Here is a 14,850-nt window from a genome sequence, read left to right as displayed (position 1 = left end):
ACCTACACCAAAATCCGGGCCTGAACCAAACAGCCTAACGCCACGGCTGTGCAGCGAGGGACACGCTGACTCATCTGACAGCCAGAACTATTTCAGATAGGCGGAGGTGTTAGCGCAAACAGCCACGCCACTGCTTGCAGGCAGAGCGTACAGGGGGGATTTTCCCTGAGAAGGTGCTGAGGACCTGTTGGAAAACAATCTGGCACATGCTCCACTGATCTGAGGATAAATACAAGCAGGCTCTTAGAAACCTTCCAAGAGACATTTTCACCGTTCAGATGCATTCGTTAGCCATTACAACATACCGCCTATTCAGTTATTGAACCCTTCAAATGCCAAACGCCTCAGTTTTAGAGTGAATGTGTTTAGAGCAGAGCATCCTACCTCAGGGTTGCAGTTTTTACGTTGATTTTCAGATTTTACCTCTTTATTTGACATTATACATGGATTCTTCCTTTCTGAAAACAAAACAGTTCACGACCTGTGCTGAACAAGGGGCAATTGAGCTTTAAGTCGTTCCATCTATTGGTCTCCACAACACAAGCTCAGTGTTGCTTCTCAGAGTAACACTGTCCCCAGCAAAGTTTTGAACAATCACCAAATAAACCCAATTACAGCCCAAATATACCCCCCTGCTTTAAAAGCTCAGAGCCTTTCAGCCTGTGATATTCCGCTAGCAGTATATTCAGTGCAGGGCTGCAGACATCCACGTTCACTTACCCCGCCTCCCTCCCCACGCCCCCTTCCCCTTGAGGACACAGGGCATAGAGTATTGAAACCAACATAAAACTGTGAAAGCAGCAATTAGGATACATTCTTTACAGCCCTGTGATATTGCAAGTGCTTGAGTGCCTTGTGGCTGGTTTTGAAAACAGTTTCGACCCATTCTGTTATGAAGCTATAAATAAAAAAAACTGTTTGTCAACGCTGTTTTTGGCTTTCTTCACTTCAACACTGAACTGAAGCCCAGTTAGCGAAGCTTCCTTCAGCTTAACCTACTTGTAATTTCTTCATTTGGCAAAGCCTGTGGGGCAGACGAGAAAATTACAGGAAAAGCTAATAAAGACATCCTGCTTCACCAGAGGAAAATGAAAATCTACAGCAATGAAACACTTCCTTGAAGAACCCTGGCTGAAAACCCTGGCTGAAAACAACAAATGTTGTATGGTGGAGGCATCGAGCCTTAGCAAATAGCAGAGGTAACCCATAGAATAGCCTATTCCCTTAAGCTGAACATTTTTTTCATGGATTGGAAACAAGCTTTTATTTCACAGCTTTGATCCGACGGATATCATCAGCATTAAAAAAAAAAATTAGTTTAAAAAGCCAGCAGAAACAACAAAAAATAGGTAACGCCCGTATTCCCTTACAGCCTGTCTGTTAACTCGATTTCAATAGGGCCGTGTGGCTTTAATTAGTGTGCACGAACCCAACTGAAACACTTCAACGCAGTCGAATGGAAAAATAACGAATTAGCTGCTCCTGAAATCAAAGGGGCTTTGACCGACGGGAGGTGGGCGTGCTGCGCTCTGAGACAACCCGCTAGCCCTGCAGCCATGACTCCGATACTCCTGTGTTTTCAGAGACCTTTCTCGTTTTGTGGGTTACCCTCAGCGCCCAGCAGCATAGCCGTAGTGGTGTTTAATAATAAAACTAACGCTGCCTGAAGGACAGGTTATCTGACAGCTCGTGAAACGCTAAAAAAGAAAGACGAGCAGTTTATAAAACAATCGCCGTACTGCTACATAGCAGCGGAGCCGTGCCCATAGCGGGGAATGCACACATGCTCGCGGAATGACAGTCGTGCGTCAATTCTCAATTTTGCTGTGCAGATGACACCACAGATATGGTTAATCTGACTCGCGACCAATTAAACTACGAGAACAGAGAGGCTCGGGACGTGGATGGTCTCAATAAACATACACTGAGCCGCCAAAATACGGAGAAAGAACGTGCAGTCTTCGCGTCCTTGACAAATGCGAAGTCCAGAAACTCTTTCTCCTGCACGTTCTGGTCTGTGCACAGCAGGTTTTGCATCTCAAAGACCTCTGCGAGCAGTGGGGAACAAAAACACATTTCACAAAGTTCTCTGTGCCTCAAGCAGTGCATAATGTAGTTCAGGAAAACTGTCCATTTTCACTCCCAGCACAAATTGTTACCTACTTGCAGTTTCACTCAAGTGCAAGTGGAAGATAGGGAAATGACACTGGCGCCATGGTCTATGGCAGTGGTAACCAGCCCTGTTCCTGGAAATCTACCATCTGCTAGGTTTTCATTCCAACCCTAATGAAGCACACCTCATTCAACAGCTAGAGATCATCTTGTTGAGCTGCTACATAGTAGGCTAGTCAGGTGTTCCAAATTCCAAATGAAAACCTACATGCACAGATTGGCTGGACAGTCTGGACTCCAAATCAAATGCTTTTAGTGGGACATAAAACCAAAGAGTCTTATACTTTTTAATGCTCCAATATAGTAGAATTTTAATATACCAATTTGTTTTGGGAAACGAAATATATTGGCAGTCTTATTACTTCTGAGTTAAAATTACTTTAATGGTTTGACCGAGAGTAAACATAAAATGGCTGTTGTTTATTATGATATTTGTCTGTTGTAAAACACACATAAGAGTCATGTCTTTAATGTAGTACAATTCTAGAATATTGCTCTACTTACTGAAAGGCAAAGAACAGTTTATCGATTCCCTTCTACTCCAGAGACTAGATGGAAAACAAACAGACCAAAATAATGAATCATCTTAGCCAGTGATTTAAAGAGGGATCAACAATAATTTTATAAAAAGGCAGAAACAGACAAAGCCCAGAAGCAATTTTACGCTCTGCCAAAACGACTTGTTCTGGATAAAGAAAACATGAAAAATTAAAACCTTCCATACAGCTTTCAGAAAAGCTAAGGCATGGTGTAAAAGAGCTTGATCTACAGGAAATAAAATTTCCTCCTGTTTGACACATTTCTATGAAGACAGGAAACTGGTTGTTGCCTTAACTCCTGAACAGAAAGGCAGCCAACAGATCTGCAGAAATATACATATATGCATCAATATATACAACCACAACAATATAACCAAATAAATAAATAAATAAAACTCAGTGAAAAATGCTGCTAAATGTATTGTTAGGCGTTAGGGACACTGTTAGTAAAAGCATATTTCACAGGTTTGATCTTTAATCAGTGTTCTTTAATCAAAGACCTTCACCAGAACTCTGACTGCACATTATGCTAAATGATAATGCTTAGACAAACAGGGCTTTGAAAGAGTCTGTGTAGTTACAGTGCCCTCCAGGATTATTCATTCCCTCAATAAGGATGAGCAAAGAAGGGTGTATAAAGTAAACAGTAGCGTTAATGTACTATTGTGTGCTAAAAAAAAACAGGTAATCAGATTTACCTGCAAAATTATTTAATTTTCCCATTTTTGAGCATACATTTGAGCTCCTTACCTATATTAATTTTATCACAGCCTTCTTTGTTAATCTTCATCGGGGATGCGAATAATTGCGGAGGGCGCTGTACGTCTACATATCTGAGAGAAACCTGGAGATCTATATAGTGATAAAGAAGACGCTCTGGGGCTGTGTTAGCGGAGCGCGGAAGGGGGTCATTTCTCTCCCGATTGTCGCGCTGATGACAGCAGCGCTGCACTGCCTGGGAATGATGGCAGCTCCCTCTCATCACGCTGCACTTAAAAGCCAATGGGCGCCAATCGGAGCGCTAATAGGCCTCACACTTCTACCCTGTCCTCAAAAAGCTTTTTCATTTCAGCAGGGCTAGCGCTCACACAAACCCCAGCTAACCCCAGTCTGAGAGCGCGCACACACACACACACACACACACACACACACACTCGAACGCACAAACATAAAGGAGCTTTTAACTGCAGCGAGCACGGTCTCTGATCTGCCCTTTTTGGGCACTTGGTCAACCCTGACACACCCTGGAAATCCTTCAGCCCTGCCTAGAGAAGTGCACAGCTGAGGATGACTGGTAATCAGCCCAGGTACTGTACTGCCTTCCAAAGACCTGTTAGAAAAGTAGCAGATCCTTCCCTCTGTGACAGTACGGCCATTGCATGAGCCCACTGTTAGGAAACTACCTGCCTTGTTTGATAGTTCTGTTCTCTCCCCCATCTTGTTCTCTCTATTCTGTTTGTTATGTGTTACCCAATCACCTTTCTCCATTTAAGGCACGAAAGACACACGCAGTCCATTTCAAATCTCATCAGGCTGTAGTACAGGGGTTCATTCTAGTATAGGAGTTCTGAAATTGGGGTCCATGAAAGAGGAATGAAAGAATATATACTCTTCTAAGAATATTTTTATATATTTCCATGAGCTTTAAAATAAACCCAACCTTGTTTGGTTTAACATATTCTCATTAATATCGCGATTATTGTATTAATATTGTAGTAAATGGCTAGCATTTCATATAGATCCATAATATCATGACATGTTTTAGACATGTTTTAGCGCTTCACAGGGTGCCCTCACCCTGATGCATAATTTGTGGGCGTGCACACGTATGCAAACGCACACATGCACACACGCACGCACACACAACCACACGCACACACACACACACACACTGTTCTGCTCCCTCTGCCTCAGTCAAATGGGAGGTGTTGTTTACAACATCCATCTAAAGCAAACTTAACTGACATTTTACTTCCTACAACATCTTGAGTAACAAAAATAAACCCCAGAAGATACTTACTCAGGTAAGTGTTTTCGTAAATCCAGAGGCTGGGGTCCACACCCAACTCCTGACCCTAATTGCAGATTCTCTGGCCACACCCCCAACGTTCAGCAGACCTGGCAACCCGTGGAGCACTAGAGAGAAGAGGCAGGCAGGTGAGTGGAGAAACAGGTTTTGTAGGTGAAGGTTCAGGAGCAGAGACATCTGATAAATAGAGGCCTACAATAGCACTGGAATCTGCCAAAAGGGTCTTTGTTCTGCACTGCACATTACCAGTATGAAATATCATCTTTCCATGATGAAAATGACCATCCAATGAACACTGGGCCACGACAAATAAAATAATAACAGATAAATTAGTTTAACTCATGAATGTTTAACTCCAGAATTAGCCCACATGAAACACAATGAATAGGCAATCAATGGAGGCTATCACTGCGTGAGGTGAGTTAGTGTACTGTCAGGCACATTGGGATTCTGGAATTAGAAAAAATTAATGAAACCCTGACAGTACATAATAATCAATCACAGTTGGTGGGGGAGGTGCATTCCTAATAGCTTGCATCATGAGCTAAAGTATGGATGTACCATTAATGTACTGCCATGTCGGCACTTCACCAGGATATCAATCTCAATTAGAAATAAACAATAACATTCAAATGAAGGCATCGGATAATATAAAACAATATGTAATATGAAATATTAAGGAGGCGGTGATGGGAGTTTACTGTAATGGCACCATTCTCCTAGACAGGGATTACATTTCCAGTTACATGCACGCAACTCCAACCATTCAGACGTGAGCAGTCTGTCTGAATGGGACAGGGCCCCATCCTCAACAGAACAGCAGCGTCACACTGACCTGAATGACAGCCCAGAGACCATTCCGACAGGTGATGGTGCGCATAGGCACACTGAGATCCAGACCTACGGCTGCCCGTACTACACGACTGAACTGCCACAGTGTCCTGATTGGCCATTACAGAAGTTCGCTCCGTTCCCTCGTTCAGCTCCTTGCAGTCATATATAATAAGCATGAGGCAACAAACGGGAGCCTCATTACCGAGCCCCCGCCATCGACCGTTTCCGCGGCATCACACCCTGCCTCCTTCCTCCGCCTAATTGATCGATTTCAAAACCGTTCCACACTGTGTTCAAACCGCTCTTCCTCCGGGGTTTGCGAGACCCGGAGAACACAAGAATTTCTGATGAAGGGAACGGGCCTTTTCAACCCACCCGGGGCCCGTAATTACGCTGGGCTGCCTCCGTGAGCGCGGGGCCGGAGCCACCCGCGGACGCGCCGCGCTCCGACCTGACCCGAGCGCTCGCTAATCAATAACCCTCGCTAATCTGATATTCGGGTGCAGTTTGTTTTAACAATATGAACTGAGCCTCATAATGCAGCCGTAATTGCGTTAGGAATAATGACACCCGGGGGATGTGTGTGCGTGTGGGGAGGGAGGAGGGTAAAAAAAAAAAAGAAAAAACAGATAAAAAGCTGACAGAAAATATTGCGCTGCTCCCTGGATGCTGGGAAGATTCCTTTTTTGTGTAAAATCAAGCCTTGCCACAGATAACAAGTGCATTAATTATACATACAAATACGAACGGATTCTTTCAAAACTGGAAAGACAAACTGCGGTGCGTGAAACAGACAAAACCAAAGCTACTGGTAAAACAGCTGTGAAGACTGACAGGGTTGAATGAAGAAAGCAGACCGCAATGCAGCAAGCCTTGAAAAGAGAGGACACGAGATTCCCAGCTCAAAGGGTATTTACCCTCTCTCTGACTGCTCTTTAAAAACACTGTTTTTAAAGATGGCCCACCTGCCCAAGTGACCAAGTGCATTCCAGCACCAACGTGTTCAAGACCAGAGGTCTCCCTCTGCAGCTCATCGACAGAGCTGAAGATGAGAGAGGTACAAAGACTCTCCCTTCCCACACGTTTCCCTCCAGGCTCACTCTTCAGAAACATGGCACAGTGCAGACGCTGTTCTCCTGGCCCAGAGTCTGATTGATCTATCAACCAATTAAACTCTATATTGTATAGCCTGGCACCATTGATAATTTATATTCCTTCTGAAATCACAGAAGGATTATAAAATGAAGTGATCAGGCTCCTAGAAAACAGTGGGATACCGAGAAGACGACACTGAGCAAACAACGCAAATTAAAAGATGGTGTGAAAATTGCATACAATTGCATCCACTGTGCCACTGAGGTGAAAATACATTTTTGAGAAAAGGTAAATTAGACAGAGAGCAGTAAATTCCCCTTGATGGGACAAGGAGAAGGGTAGACTCAACTGCTCTTGAGGCACTGCTAAGGGGATTCACAGCAAAAATAAGCAGACAGCATTTCTCATTTCGCCTGCATGAACCCAGTGCCCTATGATCTGAAAGAACACAAAGAAGAGATTACTCTTCAAAGCTAGAACTGAGGGGGACACCTGTAACGCTATTTATTGTATGCTCTCGCCGCTAGATTTTCTTAATCCATCTGCACTCCTCCACTGTTATGTTTCTAAAGCCTCTGACTAAATCCAGCTGAACATCTTTTGATTTCATATCCGTACTTCAAAAACAATCCCACAGCAGTCAGGTGCTGCCACACGGTCCAGTAAGCAGCATGAGCAATGCCACTCAAAGAAAATCAATGAGGATTATACCTTTATGACTGCAGGACATATTGACTGCAGATATTGCGGTGGGTTTTCCACCCCCCAATCAAGCCATGATCGGTAATGGTCTTCATAACCTACCACGAAGAAGTCGGTATCTTATAAGGGATAAAAGTGCAAAGCACTCCAAATGTTTCCCTAGCATCATAAGCCCCTCAATGATCAATAAAAAATGTTAAATGTTAAGCTTAATTTTCTAACGACTCTTTTGCCAAACATCTTTTCCCCGCGGCGCGCAGGACTGCCTGTCGCCGTGGGCTACACGTGGCAAATTGTAGTCACTCACTCACTCATGGATGACCTGAGAGGGACGTTTGGTAGGACGCATGCGCAGGTGGTGCTTTGTTTAGTAGGACGCATGCGCAGGTGCATCTCCCAAAATCACCACTTCGAATGGCACAAGGTTTTTAAGCACAGCTTTATTGCCTAACGTTACTTTAGCTAACCCTAATATGTGAGCGTTTCGCCAACTTTAGTTAACCTAGTTAGCGCGTACCACCGATACGGATGTATAGACACACGGAGGACGACAAATAACGTTACAGAGGTGAGGACATGCCATAGCTAGCTTGCTATTTAGTTAGCCACGTTTTACTCATGACATTTTGTACAGGTGTGCCGTGGGTCTGGACGGTTCCGTGATTGTTCATGGGCAATGGGACAATGAAATGCTATTAACTGCCACTAGGCAGATAAGGACTAACACAAGTGATTGGGTTATTGTGCCAAGAGATATCGTGTTCAGAGTCCCCAGGCACACTGGTGAGCGCCGGTGGAAAATATCTGCTAAGCAATCATAATAAAATCAAAAACATTCCTCTTTTGCGTTCTCTGCCAGTTGATTTATGTGATACCCTCAAGCGATTGATTATGGCATGTCATGGATGCACATATGCTTGCATCAAAAAAGTAAAAAATCAAATAAAATACTGTCACCATAGCCAGATCATATCCTATTCATAATGGTAGTGGCTCCAGAGCACACACACCAGCTGAAGATACATACTGGCCAACACTTAATTTCTGTACACAGACATTTAAACAGAAGCTGGAACACTGTGTAGAGCACAACACTGAGAAAATATGCAATTTTCATTTCAGACATCACAGCGCCAAGCTCTACCTAAGCCCATGAGCAGCCCATAAACACCTGAGCAGAAAATGCTATTTTCCAACAATTTTCATGTAGAAAAAAAAATGAAACAAATATATTGTATCGTGATAAGGTGCCCTTTGAAGTCAACACATTAGACCTACACTGTGAAGAAAGTATTATTTTTTTCGCTTTAATGTTTTTTGTGTTTTTGAAATATGGTGTAAGGAAGCAAAAGGCAACGGAGCTTGACCCATCATCCTTCTTTAGCTGTGCATCAATGCGGTGAAGGACACCATTACCAGGAAAAAAACAGCTCCTCATCGCACACTTCAGCTTACGTTCAGGCACCAGATGCGTCAGTCTTACCATCGCAGTGTTACTGCTGGGGTTTGAATAGGAAATTAAAGGGGGGTGGTGTTTCTGCAGCTGCAGAGCCCACTGAGCCCAGAGGACCATTGCCTTGCACATGTGTGTGTGTGTGTGTGTGTGTGTGTGTGTGTGTGTGTGTGTGTGTGTGCGTGGGGCGGGTGGGTGGTGTGTGTGTGTGTGTGTGTGTGTGTGTGTGTGGTGTGGGGGTTCTCCTCAGAATGAGCATGCTGTCACTGTCTCCTGTCACCGTGAGGGAGGCACTCTCTGTTGTACGCCACGAGGCAGGTTTACTGATGAAGGGCGGCTCCTGCTAACTACATTTGGACCGTGGCTTGGAGGACGGCGTGTCTTCATTAGTTTGTTGTAAAAATGCGAGGCCTCGCCTCCATCGCCCATGCAGCAGCGCCGTAGGGGAACACGTGCCACCTCTGCTCACACCGCCACCCAGCTCTCGCGCGGCGACATTTATCTAGGCTCAGATCCACTTTGTGAGTCATCTTTCGCGCGGGCGGAACTTGGAGCGGAAGGCTGCCGACGCCGCGTGACCCGAACGCCACCTCCTTCGTCAGGACACCCTGCTGGGAGTGTGAACGGAGGAGAGACACGCCCCCCAGATCTTTCTCCTGGAAGCACAGCTTAAGGTTAAAGGCACTTACTCACAAGGGTAATGATTAGACCAGGGGTGGGCAATTTTAGTTTTGGAGGCCTGATGTGTGTGCAGCTTTTTGTTTCCACCAATTACCCTGACTAAATGAGCTAATTGGCTGTACACAACAACACCGGTTCACTCATAGATTAAACCATAGTAAAATGTTTCATAAAAGGGACACAAGAACTGTAGTCGGCTGGCATTTGTGTGCTTATCAAGAAATGTAGCTAAAATATCAGATGCCATAAATGTTAGGGATAATTAAGTAATTAAGGCCAGAAATAGGCATAAAAACCCACCTGTGGGTTAGACATTGCAATAGGCACACCCCCTCCCAATGCAACCCGAAGGACCTGCAAGTAATATTCCTTTCATCAAATGAGCCTTACGTAGCTAGCTAGCTACATATGTAGACAGTTAGCTAGCTAGCTACCAACTTTAATGGTGGCATGGAGTGAATGTTAGCTACATGAGATGCTACATGCTACATGAGATGAACAATAGCTGTCTGGCCAGTTAGTTTCATATCAGGTACATAAAAGTTAGCTTTATTCTAGTGTTCCCTGTAAATGACAGTAAATGGTAGCTATGTCCATTTAAAATCTTCCCACTCTGATGTTTGATTGACAAGAACAAAACAACTCGTGAGAAGTATTGCACAGAACAAAGAACCATTAGAAATTCTGAATGCTGCAAAATCCTGCTATTAAAATCAACCAAGTGGCGCTCTTCACAATCACATGATTACAGGCTGGTCTCATCATCAAACTCCAGCTGTCAGCAGCACTCAGGACGAAAAACCCAAAACCACGGGCAGCCCCTTTTAGAGGTTTGGAGGCCGAGTTAATGCTGCTGCAAGATGCAACACTGTGCCACTGACTCTGGAGGCAGGCTCTTCATCACTGGCCTCCCTGTCATCTGATCATAAGCTTGCACCTCTGGGACATCTGCACTGCTTTCCTTCTGACACCGGTAATCATTAAAGCTGCATGATGGCTCTGTTGTGCAATTGAAGACCAGAGGTCTTCAGTTTTATGTAAAAAAAAAAAAAGGTTCAAGAGGTGCATTGACTCGGCCTTTACATCCTCTGGACACCTGTAATTTAAGTCCAGTTCAATGTGAATGCACATATTCATCATTCAGCAAATTATGGCTGGAACGGGCCCAGAGGGAAAGTGGCGTGGTCTTAAACATCGCTACTGCTGTGAGTGGTGCTGGGAACTTAATCGCAGTGTGACCAGGGCCCCAGAAATTTTCCACATGCAGCCACCTTGGTGAGAAGTTCCTTTCGGATCACCATGGCAACAGGAAAGTCTGACCCTGCCAATATGACACTTTCTTTTGACTTTTTTAAGTACCAAAACACCTGGGGATTACACGCGTCGCTAAATCGACTCCTAAATTCACGCTGAACTGGACTGTCTGGTTGTCTGATGCTTTCACAGTGGCAAATGTACAGGAGGAGGGTAATTACATTAATAGACACTGTGTGACCAAAGTAATTGCAGGATATAAGAATAATATGAGGGAGAGGGAAAGAAAAAAAGAGAGAGAGATATGAGGAGAAAGATGAGGAGAGAGAGAAATAGAGAGATTCCCTTTCGGCTGCCAGAAGGCCCTCTGTTGTTTAGCATTTATGGCGATGAGCATCTTGTAATCAGCCTCCATTCCAGAGGGAGTATCAAAGGCTGCACTCAACTCACAGCGCTTAATCTTCTTAACTGCCTCATATTTTTCTTTTCTTTTTCGTATCGTGATGATGGCGCTATGGGCCAAATTATTATAGCCCTACGCAAAAAGGAGCTAAAACATATGGAAAGGCTGCACAAATCAATCAGTGTTAAAAAAAGCACTCTCCCTGTCCTATTGGAGCCAGTCTATGTTGGATAGATAGCCATGCTTGCACATTCCATTGACTGAAGGGACTGCCATGGCCACTGACAACATGAAGCATTCCTTATGTACCAAACACAAATGTCCTCAGTGTCTAGCACATAGTCTGCACTAGTCATGACATCACAATGTTTGGGACACATTAACATTATGTAAATGAATGTAGTCATGTTTAGTACTTTGCCACATATCCTTTGCATGCAATGACTGCTTAAAGTCTGTGACCCATAGACATCACCAGGTGCAGAGTATGTTTACTGTTAATGCTCTGACAGGTCTGTACTGCAGCCATCTGCAACCTGTACTGCTCCTGCATATTCTAGGGGTCAGTTGCCCTAAGTTCTCTTCAAGATATGAAATGCATGTTTGCTGCATGCAATACTGCTTTACCAATCTGTTTGAGATGCTGTAGGATGAAGCCCCAAACAATGAGTTTGGAGGCATTTGCTAGAACTTGAACAGATAATATGTTTCTGTACACTACAGAATTAATTCTGCTGCTGCAGTCAGCAGTTATATCATCAACATGGACAAGTGAGCCAATACCTGTGGCAGCCATACATGCCCAAACCATGTTCCACAGATGATGTGTTATTGGCTTTGGAACCTGGGCAGTTCCTTTTGGCTTCCACTCTTTGCCCTTGCCATCACTTTGAGAGTTCATTTTGGTCTCATCAGTCCACAAGATCTTTTTCCACAACTCTGCAGGCTCTTTTATGTACTTTTTTTTTTTTTTAGAAAACTGTAAACTGGCCATCCTGTTTCTGCAGCTAACTAATGGTTTACAGTACATCGTTCACTGAAGCCTCTGTAGTTCTGTATATGAAGCCTTCTCCGGACAGTAGTCACTGAAACATCGATGCATGCCTCCTGAAATGCAAAGGTCATCCTTGGCCAACCAGGCCCATTGTGATTACTGAGCATATCAGTGCACTTTCTTCTTAATGAAGTTAGAAACAGTTGATTTGGTAAGCCAAATTTTTGGCATATTCTTATTTTCTTACAATGGCTTCCTTTACTTTCATTGGCACAACTCTGGTCATCCTATTGACAAACACCAATAACAGACTCCAAATGCAATCAACAGCCTAGAATCAATACTAGATACTGAAAGCTCTCTTATATCTGCACTAAGGAAGCACTTGAACACACCTGACTAGTCAGAAACACCTGTGAAGTCATTTATCCCAAACATTATGGTGCCCTGAAATGGGGGGGGGGGGGGGTGTCTGTTTACAAAAGTGTACATAAGTGCTGTAATTTCTACATGGTGAAACCTGAATGTATAACGATACCCTTAAATGAAAGCTGAGAATCTACACTTTAACCACATGTGAATTCGTTGGAGTACAGAGGCAAATCAAGAAAAATGGTCTTTGCCCCAAACATTTTGGAGCTCACTGAATATAGTTTTTTAAAATCAGTGCTATATAGAAAAAAGGATCTTCTGCCAGCAATATGCAAAGCCGGTCAATGATGAAAACACTTCAATTGTCAACTCATTTGAGTGACATCACTTGAATGTTTTGTGCAGGTGCAGAAGTGGACTTAGTTACTGTAAAGCAGCTATCATCGCTGTATTCAGAACAGACAGTAAATAATACACTTTGTGTTATAAACTAGTGTAACTATCGAATGACATGAAATATTTAAGCACAGAAAATTGATTGTAGCACTACATCAAGCATATGGCAAAGGAAGAGAGGAAAATTCCCAATGGGGGGTAAATGGATCAGCAATAAAATATGCTAAGGAAAGCAGGGCCTTCTGCCTCAGAAGATTATAAGTTTACTGGAAACAGTGATGGAGGTCTGAAAGCATTTGGCAGTGAAATGACTCCTGATTGATAAACATCCATTCACTACATGCATGGAGGTGGGAACCTAGCAAGAAGCTACAATGTCCTACCGCACTTTTGTTCCCACAAATTCGTCTGATTGCCCTCGAGATGAACTGGCTCTTAATAAGAATGACATTTCCTTAATGCACACACACGAATATAGTTCAGTGGGAAATCCTTGTTTTATTTAATCTATTTTGCCACTCGTCTTCGTCATCCAATATACACAGCGAACGAACGGCACTTTTCAAAGTCGTGACCTAATCGAATTAGCAACATACATACCGTACAAGTAGCCTACTTCAAACTGCTTTACTTCTGTGTTTGTTGACGTATGAGTAACAGCAAACAACGAATTAACAAAAATCAGCAACAATGTATTAATGAGATTACTCATCGACAAGAAAAGCTCTAACATTAAACCAATGATACACGAAACGAAATAGGCGACCACTCTGTTCCGTATAGAAAAAAATATAATTTTGGCAATTCGAAGTGCGTAGCCTACTTGACAGAAGCAAGCCCAAACAATAAGAAACGGCTGCGTCTCAGTTGTAGCCAAGCCGCCAATAAGCACGCAACCAAACTGACACAATAGGACAGCCTAGACTAAAATACACCTTACACAAAGTAGGCTGCAAACAATGCCTTTTATGTCTGAATTAAGGAACATGCCATTTTCCGCTTCACCAATACAAACAAATCATTAACCGCGAAGCATTGTTTCAGTTCACTCAGAAGTAAACCAAATTTTAAGTTTATGAAAATACGTGAAAACGTCAATATTTTTTAAAATGAGTTTAATATGCGAGCAAGTACCATCTTAATTTATGTAGACCCACAATATAAAAGTGTGTAGTCGAAAGTGAATAGTCGAAACAGTTTTCCTGCAAATATCATCTGCTATAACTTTGTCTACAAATGTAAACTTTTATCCCTTTGTTCTTATGCCGCAGATATGCACATTGTAAAATAATAATAATGATAATACTCGGTTTACAAACCATGCAAAGAACAAAGGCGGAACAGGTAGCGACAGATTTTACAATCGTCTGCAGAAACACGCAAGTCTGGGTGATCTTTCCAACACACTTATATCTCCTTTTCAAACTGTCAAACCCCTAACAAAAGCTACGCAAACAATTGCAATACAATTTCTTAGACTAAATAAACTCTTACCAGTAGCTCACAGCATATTATGAAGAGTCTTCCTGTTTTTCGCTTTATTGGACAAAAGTCTGTGAAAGGTTCCAGGTTGAAGTATTTACATCGCTGTCCTTCGGTTTAGCGAACACATCCGACAATCCGTCAGAACCTACACGTTTACCGTAACATGGGAAATAGACGAAAATGTACGACAGCTCGATTACCGTAATACCTCGATTACATAATGCTAAAAAATATATGTTCACAAAATTGGCTCTATAAATGTTGACATGTATATTGGAAAGGTAATTGAACCTTAACTTAGGCAGCTGACTATAGCACTGTTCCACACAATGTGATGTAGCCCAATATTGCAATGCAAACGAACATGTTGCCAAACAAATGGATATGACAGTCCTTGCCTGATCACTAACAAAATGTAGAAACAGAAGTTTTTTCATATAA

General features: G+C 43.0%; 1 protein-coding gene across 4 annotated transcripts in view; it reads right to left on the bottom strand.

The window, feature by feature from the left end:
• Positions 1-14,570, bottom strand: part of LOC135255582 (tumor protein p53-inducible protein 11-like) — a 44,026-nt gene extending 29,456 nt beyond the window's left edge. The window contains exons 1-2 of one of the 4 annotated variants that reach the window (XM_064336939.1): positions 14,419-14,570; positions 4,732-4,847 (exon numbers count right to left, since the gene is read on the bottom strand). The gene's annotated coding sequence lies outside the window, so the exon portion shown is untranslated. Of the gene's footprint in view, positions 1-2,163; positions 2,692-4,731; positions 4,848-13,524; positions 13,987-14,243; positions 14,367-14,418 lie in introns of those variants that run through there. The other 3 variants (XM_064336941.1, XM_064336942.1, XM_064336940.1) reach the window with 3 other exon arrangements.
• Between the last annotated feature and the right edge of the window lie 280 nt (positions 14,571-14,850).

Source organism: Anguilla rostrata, chromosome 5, assembly GCF_018555375.3.
Source record: "Anguilla rostrata isolate EN2019 chromosome 5, ASM1855537v3, whole genome shotgun sequence".
Lineage (NCBI taxonomy): Eukaryota > Metazoa > Chordata > Actinopteri > Anguilliformes > Anguillidae > Anguilla > Anguilla rostrata.
Note: the sequence above shows the minus strand (reverse complement) of the source record. Positions and strands in the feature narration are given on the sequence as shown.